The 10,561-nt window shown below is 39.0% G+C and overlaps 1 long non-coding RNA gene across 1 annotated transcript; it reads right to left on the reverse strand.

The window, feature by feature from the left end:
- Positions 1-1,767: 1,767 nt before the first annotated feature.
- On the reverse strand, positions 1,768-5,576 carry LOC125483328. The gene is made up of 3 exons (XR_007262282.1): positions 4,899-5,576; positions 4,508-4,573; positions 1,768-2,878 (listed from the first exon to the last, which is right to left on the reverse strand). It is a non-coding gene; the product is annotated as an uncharacterized LOC125483328 (long non-coding RNA).
- Positions 5,577-10,561: the final 4,985 nt, after the last annotated feature.

Below are 10,561 nucleotides of genomic sequence, written 5' to 3' on the forward strand. Positions count from 1 at the left end.
TTTTGTCTTCCCGATGTAGAGGGGACCACATTGTGAGCAGCAAAAATAGATGAGATTGATGGAGTATAGGCAAATCACTGCTTCACGTGAACGGTGTGCCTGGAGCCTTGGATAGTGAGAACGAAGGCAGCAAACAGGCAGTTTTTGCCCATCTAGAAGAACTATTTTGTAATCAACCTGTTCAGAGATGTTATTACAAACCTCTGGAGCAGATGGGACTTGAACCCAGGGCTCCTGGCTCAGAGCAAGGGATACTACCACTGCACCACTTGAGCCCACCTTTTTTTGGTACAATGATAGATATAGTTGTGAAACTGAATCCTAAAAAACGCACCATTAAAATCTTGTACTAGCATCCAATAGTAAAAATGGAAATTAACTTATTTGATCATTGTAAATCTGTAGCACTAATGTACGGCATCTGTATAGTATAAAATCATACCTGCAGCAAATCTGCTGACTTGTTTCCACTCAAAAGATAATAGAAAATCTAGAATTGGATCCCCTAAAATACTATGTATGCTGGGTCAATTAAAATTTTTATGACTGCAATTGTTATGTTTTTGCTCGGCACATGTATCAAGGCAAAATGGGTAAAGGAAATTGAAGTACATCAATGTATCAAATAGCAAAATGGCCTTTCTGTTTGTGTCTCATGTTGTATTGCTCATCATATCTATGTTTTAATTACCCATTTTTAATTACCCATATTATACGTCTGTTCATTTCCTATTGTTATGTATTCATCACACTTTTCCATCAACGTGCACAATGTCCACATTTACAATGGATATTACCTTCATAAACTTGCAATTAAACCATTCTGTCTGAAGCATCTCAATGTCACATTTGCTAGTTCATTTTGCCTATTCTGTAAAAATACCCCTATGTTGCAGTTATAGAATCATAGCGATATACAGCACGGAAACAGACCGTTCAATCCAACTCGTCCATGCCAACCTGATATCCTATGTATATCTAGTCCCATTTGCCAGCATTTGGCTCATATCCCTCAAAACCCTTTTCTATTCATATGCCCATCCAGATGCCTTTTAAACGTTGTAATCATACCTGCCTCCAACACTTCTTCTGGTAGCCAATTCCATATATGCACCACGCTCTGCGTGAAAAAGTTGCCCCTTAGATCCCTTTTGTATCTTTCACCTCTCACCTTAAACCTATGCTGTCTAGTTTTGGACTCCCCCACCCTGGGGAAAAGACCTCGCCTATTTAGCCTAACCATGCCCCTCATGATTTTATAAACCTCTATAAAGGTAACCCCTCAGCCTCTGACACTCCAGGAAAAACAACCCCAGCCTATTCAGCCTCTCCCTATAGCTCAACCTTATTTTTCTCTTTAAGGTGACATAACTTTTGCTAAAAGAAATGTAAAAATAAAGAAACTGCATAAATTTAAAACAGTGACTGAATAGTGTCTGTGTCCTAGTCTAATAATCCCATGCTCTGTAAACCAACTTTGTTTTAAAACTACACTTAGTTTTGACTATCCATTGGATGCCCCAACACATCAATGGTTATTTATATATTTATGAAGTCTGTGTATAATGAAAGGACCAAGCAATAGTAAGAACATTTCTGACATCACATTCCATCTATAACTTGACTTTTTTCTTTAGTCCAAGTATTATTTATTTAACTTGCTTAAACACCTAACTTTTAACAATAAACATTTATTACATTGGAAACTGAATTGCTTCATGCCATGCTCATAGCAGTTAGTACATAGAAACAAGTTAAACTGGTAGCATTAAGTCTGACGACTGAAGTAACCCTCTATTCTTTGAAGCTGACTTTATTTGTACTACGCTTGTTTGAAACTTGAAAATAGATACATTGAATACAAATATAATTGCATGTCTTACAAATTAAAATTGGAGCATTTTCTAAATATTATAACATTATGTAATGACTGAGAATATTGGTTAAAAAAATTTGAATGAGTATCTGTCACACCCTTTCACGGGTAGCAGAATACTGTTCTCAATTATCATTTATGCCCCTTTTCAATACTCCACAACATAAGCTGCAACCATATACAATGCTGATTTACTAACTGAAAATTATAGGTAGCTGAAGTAAAACAAGATACATTACATTGTGTTTTTCATTGTCTACCAAATATACAACTGTCAATTAAAATTAAATGTTATAAGGAGCATCAAGTTTAAACAAAAATAAGGCTCAAAATTCTTCTCACCGGTCCCATAATAAAAGACATTTTAATTGAAAAAACCAGAAAAATTATCTTTAATTTGGACAGGCACTGGTAAAAAAACACTATGCTCAAAATGCTATTGTGCTAATGATAAACAATACACTGATGAGCTGCAGAAAGTTTAAAAATGGGAGCAATTTTTAAAAAGGTTTTAAATTGGATGCTTGGAATCTATGGTACAAAACTCTCATGCACTTTTGTACTGAACATATCTTCCTGCATCCAACACAACAGCAGCCAAGGGAATATTTTTTCCAGTCGAAGTTGGTCATTCCTAGGCATTGTCAGCATAAATTTAATACGTGAAGCAATTGTCCAAGTTGGACAAATAAAAAGAGACTGTCCGGTGTGGCACAGTGATGAATATGGTTTCAAATTCCAATTTCCAGCCTCAAATAGGCCTTGATTCTATAGTTGAATCCACCAACTCTGCGCAAAGAAGTTAGAAAACCAACCAGTGCTGTTGATACTGCTCCTCTTCAGTGATGCCCTCTTCAAAGTACACATGGTAAAAGGTGAGGACTGAGGTCAGATTCTGCTGAGATAGCCTTCATAATAACAATGACTATTGACAGGTTTAAATTTGAAGTATTATGGGGCAGTCAGTCATCGCCCGTGAAACCAGATACTGGAAGTCAATTACTTCAGAAGTAAAAGAAAATTAGGGACATATTTAAAAGACAAAGCTTAGAAGTTCAATCACTGTACTCAATCAAAGTCTCAATAAACATTTACATGGATTGGGAGAAAACAAAATGAGTTGAAGTGAAATCAGCTTGTCATGAGAAAAACATAGGGTGAACCATAACTATTATTTATTAGGCATCTGTTAATCATCGCAGCACTTCTAAAATTTGGCTTGCACATTAACTTAGCATAATACACAGGGCGTGTCATGTATCATTTTAGCTTTTGATGAGCACTACAAATTCCATTGATCACCTGTAACTTGTAGCATATTTAAACATCAAGATACTGCAAAACGTACTTGCAGACATTTGCTTTGTGTCTGTCACAATCAAGCCAAAAATTTGAAGTTATATAAAATGTGTTGCAAAAGACATGAAGAAATTAAAACATAATAGTTGCGATGCAACACGCCACTTTAGGTATGCAAAGTAATGTTTTCCTTGAGGAATCGTCCCAATCGTTTTTTCTGAACAATCAGCATAAAGCCAATAAATGAAAAATCTTCTTGGAATTGGTAAAAAAAAAACTGCTTAAAATTCATCGAGGATGTCTGCCATGTACACTTCTGAATAGAAATGAATACCAAAAGTTGCCTTGACATCCAATACAACTAAAATAAAACCTTTTAAGTTACAAACAAAAAAAACTGTTGGGCACAAAAAAACAAAACAAAGCCGCCTTTTCACTTAAACAGGTCAATGCAATAATCTTTTCACATCAGATTTGGCATTAAGTTTGGGCACCGTGAATCTGATTAACATTAAATAACAAGCTTTAATAACCCCCTCATTCCTTTACTTCCCTTCCTTATTCTCATTTTCTGTGAATTTTACATTATGTGATATTGATTGAATGGTTTAAAAAGTCTAAATTATGTTATTTCCATAAAATATGCAAGTATACAGGCAAACATTAAAAATATTCAGTGCACCCCACTCTCCTTATGGCTTGAGCTGTCGTGGCAGTGGCCCAATAGAGTGAAGTAATTGGCGCAAGCATGGATGATCAACAAAGGCTTTCTCGTTTCAAGTGATCCAGCTGGCTGGTACGCCCCGATCAACATAAGCATGCAGAGGATGTAGTGTGAACCGTTGTTGTTTGGAGGAATTAACGGGATAAAAGATGACTGAACTTAACCACATCAGGTACCACACTGGGAAAGCAAAAAGAAATGAAGCTAATTTCCTCTTGTCTGGGACCTCTCCACTTGAGTGATGCCTGAATTCAGAATTCCTTATGAATATGTTGATCGGACACTGGTCTGAGAGTTCTCTTCAAATTAACGTGCAACCAACATCTCAACCCAGTTGTGACAGGATTTAAGAATTTCACACTTCAAATTCGGCTCAAAATCATTTTGAGCTTCTCCTGTTTTGTGCGTGTGTTCGCCTGTAGCTTTATCACCCTGAAGTCGGAGTCATTGCCAGCTAAAACCTAATCAATCCTTAACACTGCAACATTGAAGAAACAGGATCTAGAGTACACCATTTATAAAATTTGATTCTGTTGGAATAAATGTGGTTACACACATAGGGGATAAGCTTTGTTATGGGACATAGAAATTCAAGAAATTACACAAACCTTGTACACTTGCCCATATGTACCGTTTCCGACCACTTCAACCAATTCAAATATGCCCGCTGGGTCCTGAAAAGAAATTTTTTTAAAAAATGTAATTATATTGTAAATCCCAAATCTGATCTAGCCGGATCATGGTGAAATGCAGCTGTTGCGCCCTATTTCCAGGCACATGCCAATACATGCACAAACAAAGAAAGCTCTCAACTACCCCTGTTCTTCCCATCAAAACCTAACTACAAAAAAACCTGACAACTAACTGATTTGAACAAAATGAATTCACTTTTCTGTGCGAATGCTATTGAACAATCGTATCCGTTTGCGTCTAGAGAGTTCACATTGTCTTTCTATAAACTGTTTTTCTTCTCTCCTTCAAAACCAAGCGTACACTCACCCGCAAAGAGGAGAGATCTATCTCCACCAGACTTTTAGCAGGAGAGTCGTTCGCCATTTTCGTTAAATTTGTCTGATATTTTCTTCTTTACTGTCCTTGTCGGGTGAGATTCGTGCATTTAGGATTGCATACGAGCTTTGGGAAGTTGCTTCCTCCTCTTCTTTATGCCATGATCAAGTGGCAGTAACTCGAGCTCCCAGCTCTCCCTCCTTCCCTGAGCCACACAAACACAGGAAACCGCCCGGGCTCTCTCTCTCTCACTATCTCGCTCACTGACTCACACTCGCATCGAGAGCGAGACTCCGCCCCGCCCCGGGAGCACGCGGCCGACCGGCCCGGAGTAGGGGGCGCGCGTGCTCAGGCTTGGGCTCGAGCTTGCACGTCGCCGCCTACCCGCTGGGCGCGCTCCCTCTAGCAGCGCTCTCTCTCTCCCTCCCCTGCCTTCCCACACAACTGCAGGTTCGGCACAGGCACCTTGGGAGCTACCGCTTCATCCAACGGGTTCTGCGCTTATTCATTCAGTGCCAGGTTTTCAGCCTCTGCTTGTTGCTGACTTTGAGCGTGTTGGTGATTCCAAGCGAAACAAAGACAGGCTCTGTCTCTGTTATGTTCTCGGGGCGCGTGCACGAGCCCTATCTGTGCGGTGTGCGCGCACCCGCGCACGCTGTGAAACCCTTGCAACGCGTCAAACACCAGCGGAAAACACGCAAAGCTTTTGGCTTCTGGGTAACATCCCGGTCTGTCCCCCCGCCCAACAACAGAAGAGCAGAAGAGGCTGTCCGCAAAGCCAGACAAAAAGGTCATTCATATTCATAAAGGGGTGTGGTGAGGAAATGAAAAAAACAGTTCACCAAAGTTTCCGGCACAATTAATGAGAACACAGGGTAGGATTTGCAACGGGCATCTAAGAAGCTATATTGGGCAAGTTAAATAGGAGTTCGTCAGGTTAATTACTCCATAGAATGTAAACATTGAAGAAAAACACATACACAATAACATGAGAATCTTGTAACCTGGGTCGCACATCGGTGTCAGGCAATTACAAAGCTTAACACGTTAGAAGTGTTTTCATGGAACCTTCCGATAAAAAAAAGTGGAAACTGACAGTTGTGGTTTAACACATTATGCATGAAATATCGTGGGACAAGAACATCTACAACGTCGACAATATAAACATTGAGTGCAATTTCATCTCACGATGGGCCGAAGGGCCTCGTTACTGCTGTAAAACCTCTATATCTCTAATTTCCTTGACAACTCCATGTGCAGAATATTAGTAAACGTCTGTTAACTGAAATCGGACATTGAAACGCGAAGATTGCAAGTCATTGTTTGAACTGTAAAACGGCGTGTTTTTGTACTGCTCATACAGAAGAGAACGTAAGGGATAATTTTGAATTGTAAAATGAGAGTAACAACTTTTTTTTAAGTGTTAGCAGCCAATACACACAGCGAACATATATATGCGCCAACAAGTTCAAGGCTCAGATGTATTTGCATTTTTAACGTGTTATATTTGACAGAGGCGAAGTTTTCATTAAAACGACTATTGGTCGGCTTCTTATTTTGGCTGTCTGTCGATCACAAGTTACCGTTGTAGTGAAGCTGACACATAGAAATGAAAAATCGATGAAACCAGCATTTCTACAATCGTCAGGATGAAAACATCTGCAAGGAACATGTTCTCCAGTGATTCATCACATATAGCGGCTGGAATTATTTAATGCAGCAGATAACTATGACGTGTTTGCTTTGTACAATGAGGAGCTGTGATCAATCCTTGAAAGCCGACGGGAACTTGCATTCTGTGATCGTCCACCGAAAATGCATTTAAAAGCACTTTGTTTCGCTGTAACAAGTTATACAAGAATATTTCATCAAATATCAGACATTAAATGTTGCAACTGGCTGTAATATGTGTTCGACAAGCTGCAGCTAACCAGTTGATAAGTGTAACGAACCGCACTTAAACATGGTGAGAAAGCCGATCAAGTATTGTAAAAAGTGTATGAAAATACTGCAGCTAAACCAGATGCGCAGCGCTACAACCAAAAAGGTGCTGGCGCCCCAGAAGAAATTGAGAATGAGCAAATTTCACCTGGAGCACACTTTCAAGTGAACGATCTTAAGTACATGGTTGGGTGAGGTGTCGTCTACTTCGATGCACAAAAAATGCTTTATTAAAAAAACACACTGACTTTCTGAAAAATGAAAGACTTGCATTTGTAAAGGGTTTTTCACCATCATCGAAAATGTCCACACATTTTACAGCTATTGAGGTATTTGTGATCTTTAATCACATTTGGGAAAGGAACCAGTTAATTTGTAACCAACAATCTGATTATACACACACTGTTTTTGTGAAGTTGGTTCAGGAATAAATATTGATCAACACATTTGGCATAATTCCCCTGATTGCCAAAACTGCGTTACGGGATGTTTTGCATCAATCTAAGCAGGTAGCTGAGGGATCAGTTTAACACATCAACGGAAAGACTGTACCCTGACAGTGCAACTTTGCCTCAATCGGAGGGAAAGTTCCACGATATCGGAGCGTCAGCCTGGAACTGTGTGCTGAAGTCCTAGTGTGAGACTCGAATCCTTAACTTTATGACTCAAAGGGAAGAGCATTATAAAAAATATTTTGTGCCCACAAGGATTAACACGTTGGTGACTAAATTGAACAGCCTCCAAAAGTGGGTACAGGGAACTGCAAGTATGTGCAATTCAAAATAAGGATTTAAATGATCTAAAATCGAATACTTTTTCATATTCAGTTTCAGGTGTTTTCAACCCAGTTAGAGTACAATTGAATACAGATGAAGCTGCATTCTCCCCAAAATGGGATTTAACCCATTCTTAGGAAGGCATCTCTTGCCATACTCGTGTGATTGATTTACAATTTTCAATACAATCATTTATCCGTTTAGTGTCCCTGAGAGTGTTTGTTTATAAATTTAATATCCGGCAGTACATTGGGAGTTGTTTTAGTGGTTCACTTTCACTAGTAATTGGATTGGCATTTTGGAATTAATTTGCTTTCGGATCCCAACTTCCACTTCAACTGGAATTGCCTAGTTCAAGCAGAACAGGAATTGAAACCAAGACCTTCAGGTCTGGTGGTTCAACTATGAACCATAACAGTTAACCATGATGAGGTGTCTTATTCTGTATTGGATGATATTATTGCCGAAAAATATGAAATAAATTCAAAATACAATTTCTGCAGTGATTATGAATGTATGTGATTGTTATATTTGTTACTGGTTAAAAATAATGAGCAATAGGCCCAAAATATTCATGGTAGACAGGGTAAAGCTCCCAGTGGTAATCTGTATTCTATTAAATTGCAGCAACAACCTTTACCCCAGCGTTTTAGTAGTACATCTTAAATGATGAAGTGAAACCAAGTGGAAAAACAACTTTTGTAGGAGTACCATTACAAAAGCCAGAGATAGCAAGAACTGCAGATGCTGGAGTCAGAGTCAACAAAGTATGGAGCTGGAGGAACACAGCAGGTCAGGCAGCATCAGAGGAGCAGGAAAGTCAATGTTTCGGGTCCGGACCCTTCATCAGACCCTACACTGTGCTGACCATTACAAAGACCATTTGAACAAGATGCAAAATGCAACTATGATTATTCCATTACAAAAGCAATATATTGTCAATGCTGGAAATCTAAAATGAAATGGAAAACGTTGGAAGTTTTCAGTAAGATAGTATCAATGGTGAGAGAAACAGAGTTAACATTTAAGATTAATTACCTCTTGTTGGAACCGGGAAACATTAGAACTGGAATAGGTTTAAAGTGAAAGGAAGGGAGATGGGAAAAGAACAAGAGTGAAAGGTTTGAAACGAGATAGAAGACTGAAGAGATTAAGCAACAAATGAATTGAGGGTGCAGAACCAAAGGGAGTGCTAATGAGATAGACAAAGAAACAAAAGATATCAGTTGAAGAAGCCTCTCTGCTCCTATGATGCTGCTTGGCCTGCTGTGTTCATCCAGCCCTGCACCTTGTTGTCTCTTATATCAGTTGAAGAGCTGTGAATGGACTATGAAAGCCTACTGCCCAAAAGCAATAACAAAGGAACAGAAGTCTAAAACTGAACCCTGGAAAGGAAAGGAAAAGAAAATAAAACAGGGACTCAGTCGAGGTATGAAATTGTTGAAGTAATTGAGTCTAGAAGGTTGTATAGTGCATGATGGAAAGATGAGGGACTCTTTCTCGAGTCTACATTGAGCTTCAGTGGAACACCACAGAAAGCCTTAGATAAAGAGGTCAGCATGAGAGCAAAGTGAAGAAATAAAGGTACAAAACATTTCTGAGGAAGGGTCACCGGACCTGAAACATTAACTCTGCTTTCTGTCCACAGGTGCTGCCAGACATGCTGAGCTTTTCCAGCAATTTCTGTTTTTGTTTCTGATTTCCAACATTTGCAGTTTTTTTTTTGTTTAGTGGAGAATTAAAAATGTGTCTAGAAGCTCAGGGTCTTGCTTGCAGACAGAATGCATTTATTCTGCAAAGAGATTCCTCAATTTCAATTTGGTGTCCATACTGTAAAACAGACCTGCACAAACTCAGTTCTGCCTTTAATTGTTAATACACAAACACCTTTTAAAAAGAATCACTGGCGTTGTTGGTTGGTTTGCCGAGCTAACTGGTTTTCATGCAAATGTTTCATCTCCCTTCTAGGTGACATCATCAGTGCTGTGTAGCCTCCGTTGAAGCGCTGTTGTTCTGTCCCGCTCTGAATTTATATGGTCCGGTCTATCATGGTTGGCAGTCTTGTTTCCGGTTTTGTACTGTAATTGTATGTAGATGGGGTCTATTTTAATTTGTTAATTGCATCGACGGTTGAAAACTAGACCTACTGGAATTCTTGTGCTTGTCTTTGTCTCGTTTGTCCTAGTACTCGTAACTTTGTCTCAGTCAAATTGATGTCTTTCTATGTTGGAGTGTATTGAAACGAGGGAAAATTGGTCGTGCTGTTTTGCTGCAAGTCGGTGTTCAGGTATCCTGGTGGCAGGTTTCCTGCCCATCTGTCCTATGTGGTGTTTCTCGCAGTTGCTGCATGGTATTTTGTATATCACATTTGTCCTGCTTATTGTGGGTATGGGGTCTTTCATCTTTGAGAGCTTGGCAAACCAACCAACAACTCCAACTGCAACCCGAGTACAGATCTTCATTAAAACATTAAAAAAATCACTGGATAACCACTAGGAGTAAGCTATCTAGCTTATTTTACCTTTCATAACCTGAAGATTGCAAGGTTATCTAATGGTATCTCACCTAGTTTTTGTCTAAGATCGGCAGTCTCTGGACAGATCAGGCTAAAGTTAGCCCCTTCTCAGACCATATGGACTGATAACATAATTTGACATGACTGTGATTTTTTAGAACCTTTGCATTTTTTGGTATTTGTCTTTTTCAAAGAGTCCATCAAACTAAATCTCTTTCAATTGGAGTATAATAAGAGGATATTTCAAATAATAATAGTACATGGGAAAATGAAACACTCTGATGTGAGGGTTAGGGCACAAGTCATGATTATGTTTAAATTACATGTTACATTTTTTGCTAATGAGACACTGTCCTAACAATCCTTTGAGAATGAGGAAGTACTGGCCTCTGCTCTTAGCTGGATTGTTGATACTGTCTGAT

This window comes from Rhincodon typus, chromosome 6, assembly GCF_021869965.1.
Source record: "Rhincodon typus isolate 14 chromosome 6, sRhiTyp1.1, whole genome shotgun sequence".
NCBI classification, from domain to species: Eukaryota; Metazoa; Chordata; class Chondrichthyes; order Orectolobiformes; family Rhincodontidae; genus Rhincodon; species Rhincodon typus.